The sequence below is a fragment of the Corvus brachyrhynchos genome, unplaced genomic scaffold (assembly GCF_000691975.1).
Source record: "Corvus brachyrhynchos isolate BGI_N302 unplaced genomic scaffold, ASM69197v1 scaffold3, whole genome shotgun sequence".
NCBI lineage: Eukaryota > Metazoa > Chordata > Aves > Passeriformes > Corvidae > Corvus > Corvus brachyrhynchos.
Window position 1 is genome coordinate 8,442,234 of NW_008237619.1, and position 5,797 is coordinate 8,448,030.

General features: G+C 42.7%; 1 long non-coding RNA gene across 2 annotated transcripts in view; it reads left to right on the top strand.

Annotated features, from left to right (window-relative positions):
* The first annotated feature begins 6 nt into the window (after positions 1-6).
* LOC108446140 overlaps positions 7-5,797 on the top strand; it is a 17,679-nt gene continuing 11,888 nt past the window's right edge. The window contains exons 1-3 of one of the 2 annotated variants that reach the window (XR_001861256.1): positions 7-799; positions 1,059-1,162; positions 2,908-3,004. This is a non-coding gene — a long non-coding RNA (uncharacterized LOC108446140). Of the gene's footprint in view, positions 800-1,058; positions 3,005-5,797 lie in introns of both variants that reach the window. The other variant, XR_001861255.1, reaches the window with a different exon arrangement.

A 5,797-nucleotide genomic window follows, 5' to 3' on the forward strand; every position in this document is an offset into this window, starting at 1 on the left:
AAAAGATACAGGGACACCTTCTTTCAATGTACAGCCACAGGCTGCAAAGACACCAGTTCCCATCAGGTCTGGATTAATGATTCCTGAAGCGAGTTATTCACTCACAACTTAGCTAAGAGTGTTCAGTCAGGCTAGAAATTTTATTAATGAAAGGTTAAAATGGGAATCTTTTTCCACTAGAAAATACCAACTTGGAAAAAAAAATTGCCTGAGGGATTCATTTGGTGTGTTTAAAAATTTCAAGGAAAAAGCATTTTCAACTAGTCTTTTAGAAGCTTTTCGTCAGAGTGAAAATGCATGCCAAGTACAGCAAAGGACTGGGGTTTTTTTCATACAGGTTTTAAAAGTGATTAAAATAAAATGTGTTCAGTAAAACATATTTTGGATTTTCAGATTCTTCAATTTAATTTGAGAATTAAATTCCTTTTCATTTTGGGCTGAGGAAAATAAATATTAATCAGCATGACATTTATCTTGCATGCTTAAGATATAAGACAAAAGGAGCATGCTCTGTCTCCTTCCTCTCATTTGCCAAGAACTTTTGAACTAGTCCAGTTTTTTGCAAAATAGCATGGAGAGAAAAGAAAGTTCTACTTTCTCTTGATACAGATATTGAGTGAAGCACCTGTTACTAAAATACAGAGAAGCTTCTTGCAGCTGAACCCTGCCCAGAGGAAACAAGACTTCGCTAACCATCATGAAACGTGCGAACGTGTGAATGTTCTGGGGCTGCAAGAAAGACTTCACACCCAGCTCTGATTCGGTGTGTTTGAACTAGGATGGATTTCAGGAGTTACAGGTAAGGATGACACTGCTGAAGAGATTCATTGGGAGTAATGAACTAATCAGGAAATATATATTTGGTTGACAATAGCAGCAGAATTAAAGTGCCTTTGTCTGAAGGCATGCGTTTGTAAAGAAGTTATAACCTCAGTAAATACACAGCTTCCACAAAGTAGTACATGTGACTAAGCAGTCTGTGTTGCTTTCTGTATCTGCTTTGCTTCATGGTGCTGGACAAGCTGTTTCACTTCTTTCCTTTTGGATATCTTTGTTAGGTGGTGTGGACTTCTCGCTTACATGTTTATTCAGCATCTATCACAGTAGGAGGCCCTGGATGTGACTGTAATACAAACAACACTGACAAATCTGTGTTTCCATGGTAGGCTAAAAATCTCTTCCTTCTGTACCAAATAATGGCAAGGGTAAAAGGTACTTACTTTACATCCATAGATCAAAAACCTTCCTGAGCACTTCCTGTAAAAGCTTTCCTGTAAAGTGGCACTGACTTAAATTGTGCTATGTGAATTGGCAGCCGGTTGTGGTCTGAACTTTTATCTCCTGGATGCTAATTTTGTGAACACTGTCAGTTTCTGTGGGAAGAAAGATGGTAAATCTTCTGTACACTTTCCCAAAAAAATAAGGACACATCTATTGGTTGTAATGTCCAAAGATAAAGAGTGGCAGTGATTTTTACCCAGTCCAGCTCACCAAAACCCAGCTTCTGCATTCCAAAATCGAGAAGAGCTGTTCCATGGTGGAAGACCAGTCCTTTGCATTACCTACATGAATCACTGTTTGCTGAGAAAAAGAGAGGGTATCCTCCTCCTTACAAATATAAAATAGCTTTCCCTTCACTGCATTTTAGAAAAGTGCAAATACATGCTACATGTCCAAACCTTTTGTACTCAGCTGGAGAAACACAGGTACAGCTCTTGTCATGCCTTTAAACCTGGTTGCCTGGTGTTCTCAGAAGAGACTCCAGACCATGGTGTGGGTCTGCTTCCACTCACCACATTGGGCTGGCTTCCAGAAGGAATGCTCCTCAGAGCTGGACTCCACACACGTATGCGCTCGGCTTCACACAGTACCTGTCTTCCTCTGCATTAAATTGCTCTCCGTGAAAAATATTTGGCAGTTTTTTCCTCATCAAAGTCCAGGTTTTTTGATTCCCAAATAGAAAGCAAGAATTCCCAAGGGAGTCCTTAGGCATGAATACCAGCATGATAGGTAGAAGAGCTTTGCAAGACAAGAGAAAAGGCTGTTAAGTCTCACCTTTCCTTGGTTTGGTTAAGAGCAATTTATTTCTCTGCTGTGACACTTGTTTGGGGCACATAGTGCTTTTAAGCACAGCCATCAAGTTTTCTTAGTTTGAAGCACCTGAGTCTTGAGGGAAACATCAGTCTTCCAGGACTGCTACTGTCTCTCTTCCAAACACAGTTCAGAAAATGGATTTTTTTCATGACAATCTTCAGTAGTGTTGGAATGAAAATACTGCAGCAGCCTTTAAGCATAAACTTCAGCCTCATCTTCTTTTCAGCAAATTGAAATTCTCTTCTCATGCACTGTAACCTGTATATTACTTCTTGATCTTGATGCTGTTGCCTCTAGGCTGACGTCTTTTTAGACCCAGCCAAGGGCCCTGGACAATTGACTTCCTCCTTCCTCAACACCAAGGCTTTCTTCGTTTCCAAATAAATAGAAGAAAATACTACCTTTTTACTGGGCTTGACTACCACCACTCCACTATCACAGAGCACAATATTTTTCCAAAGGTATGGTTATCTCTATTCCTCTGTTCCATATTTGAAGACTCTCACAGCGTTAGTCTGTCCCATGTGTTGTTCCAGACCTTCAGATATGGGATAGTAGTATTTAAAACTCCGTGCATCTCTAAAAGCACAGGTGCTCCCTCTGGACTCAGGGAGAATAGGATCACTCTCCGTCTTTCCCAAAATGTCACCACCCAAGCACACCTCTGATCTTCACAGGGAGCATGGGATGACCCTTCTGGCAAACTTCCCTTTCTCTCTTAGGATGACTCTGACTGTAGATGTCCCAACATCTCCCTGCAATGTTGCTAAGAAAGGAACCACATGCTATTTTGATGATTAGATTCTATCTTAGAGTTGCAGGAAACGGCTGAAAGATCCATCTCCCTCTTGAAGCCGGATGGATGAACTGAAGCAGCAGACAGAGCCTGGAGGGAGAAAAGAAAGAACTGGTATGAATATTAATACATATAAAATATATACTATGTGATGCATCTCTCTTCTCACACATCCAATGATCATCTATCCTCCCTCACTCCCCTCCCCTCCGCTCTGCTTCACTATGTCTATGGAGTAAATGTTGGATTTACATTTTCAGTCTATTTAAATCTCTCATTTTTGCTGCAGTGTAGCAGGGGAAAAGCCTTAACTCTCTGTTTGCTGTGCTGTATCTGTCAAGCAGTGGAGGAAAGCAAAGCTTTCCTCTAAGGTCTTCAAATGTTTCTGCAAACTTTTGCTCTTTAATCCTTATAGTCCCAACTGGGCAGAGGCCACTGAATCTAGCTGCACATATACTGCAATTTTATGAATCCAATACCTTTTTTCCCACCCCTTTATGTCTTTAAAATCAAATATTTACAATACTGCATGATTACCAGTTAGCAGCTCTTAGAATCTTTGCAACAGAAGTCCTTCTGCACCTCTTGGCCTCCTGCAATGCTGAAGAGAGTTAATATACTTGAACACACATTTAAAGGAAAGAGGTTCAGTGATGTAGATGAACTTGCCAGCTACTTGTCTGCGAGATCCCAAGTGGAAACAATGTGAATTTATTTTGCACTGAGCCTTCTTCCATGGGCTCTCAGGGCATGAACTGTAGACCTCAGCCTGCTCTATAGCTGTTCCTGCACTTGTAAATTCTGGGATAAATGCAAAAGCCTTCACGTTCTGCCTGAATAGAAATTTTTGGGCAAAAAGGCTTCTATGTCTGAATAGAGTGATGCATCATAAACCTGACAGTTATTTTGTTCTGTGTTTGTATTTAGGAGACCTCTTCTTGGTCATGCAATAGGACATCTGTGAGTTTTCAGGAATGGCTAGAGGAACCAGGAACAGCAAATAAGTCTGGGGCTAAAATAATTCATAGTATTCAGGTTATCCTGGATTCAGGTTTCCTTTCAGACTTGACTAAGAAAAAGATGAATCTAGTGAGAACTTCAGCATTGGCTTCCATCCTTCCTCTTCCTCTTGCAACCTTCCTTAGAAGCAACTGTATGCAAAAGGGGAGAGGACATGGGTGTGTTAGGCAGATGTGTCTTTGAAGCCACGCTGTAAGCTTTTACTGGGATTGGGGGAACATTCTATCAAGAAATCAGTAAGAGATATTACATCTTAAATTATCAAGAATGCAATAGGAAGTGTTGAATAGAGCATGCATTTTGCAGGACTGGAAAGCCTCTCATGGGCTGTGGTCAGGCACCAACACTGAACATTGTCCCAACAGTTAGCAGGGGCGCTTCAGGCACAGGCAGTCGGCCATTTATCTTTTTCCCACTTGGTATGGAAATGGGGGCAACTAAAAAAAACCTATTCCCAATCTGGTGGACAGGGTGCTGCCAAGGAAAGGCTGATAAGTGACTAATAGTCTGACAGCTGCACCATAGCATTGTGTGACATGGTCACAACTGTATGGGTCAGTGGGAGTGGGTGGCAGGGGCAGGGGAGGAAAACAGGGACCTTGTGTGGCGACTGAGAGATCCTGCAGACCTCCTAAACTTCACTGTTGCATTTCCCCACATATAGAGACAAAAGCAAGCCAACTACCTTGTCTCTCACCTCAGAGGAGCTTGGGCTCTGAAAGGTTGCTTCTCTCTCCATGGCACAGGGTCAGAGGAGGAGCAAGGCACTGCCAGCCAGAGTGCAGACAAAGCAGTCCTTCCTGAACAACTGCCTCAGATATCTACTTTCCATACTCGCCTGAAAGTAGAGGAAGGTGGACTCCAAATATAAGGGCTGCTGTATGATCACCTGGGAGGTAGGATCTTTGGCCTGTAGGGAAAAAAAAAAAAGTGAAATGGGAGTAGGTCCTTAATTTTTCACTGATCTCCATCTTCCCCTTCTGCCAGAGTTTGCAGTGAAACCTTCCAGAAGGTGCTGGTTTTTAAGATGTAATTTTGGCATGCTGGGTTACATTTCACAATGATTCTTGTATTGTGGCTGTACCCAGGCTTTGCCTGCTGCATTGCAATAATCTCCTTTGCAGACATGCAAGAGCAGGTGGGTGGCAAGTCAAGTTGTGAGGCAGCCACTCACAACTAAAATATCTCACAAAATAAAATATCTCTTAGCTCATCATTCCTCATAGATCACTGCCCAATATGTGTGTGCTGAGTGTGGAATGGGCTTTCTGTGCACCACTGTAGGATAGGGCATGTATTTCACCAAGGCCTTGAGGTTTGCCTTCACAAGCAAGGTGAATTGTGGAGTGGGAGGAGGAAGAGGGTGAATTAAGGTTCCCCAAACAGGCTTAGGCCTAAGTGTTTGCTAACAAGCGAGTGCTTAACTTGGCAACACTAATAACACTTTTTTATGGTAGGTTTATACGTGAGCAAGAGGGAAGATGAATCACATTGCAGAAATAAAGTCAAGCACTCAACGATGTTGAGAATTGGCTTGGCTGGTTAGGGAAATAAAGGGCCCTTCAATCAGGGAGCAGAGAGCTAATTGTCTCATTAGCTTATCTGCCTGGGTTGTATTCCCCTGAGGACAGGGTGGGAGATGGAAAGGAGACAAATGAAATAAATGAAGCAGTCCTCTGGGAGGAGGATTCTCCACAAGAGCAAGGGCTGGTGGCTGTACTGCAGCATGCCTGGCTGCAATGGCTCCAGGCCTTGGCTGTTTCCAGAGGTGAACCTTGGAAGCTGTTGGGAAATACCCTGGAACAAAAGAGCTGGGGAGGGGTAAAGGAGCATGACTAGGGAGAACTCTTCTCTCTCTGCTGCAGGCTTCCCTGCCCCCCTCTTTCT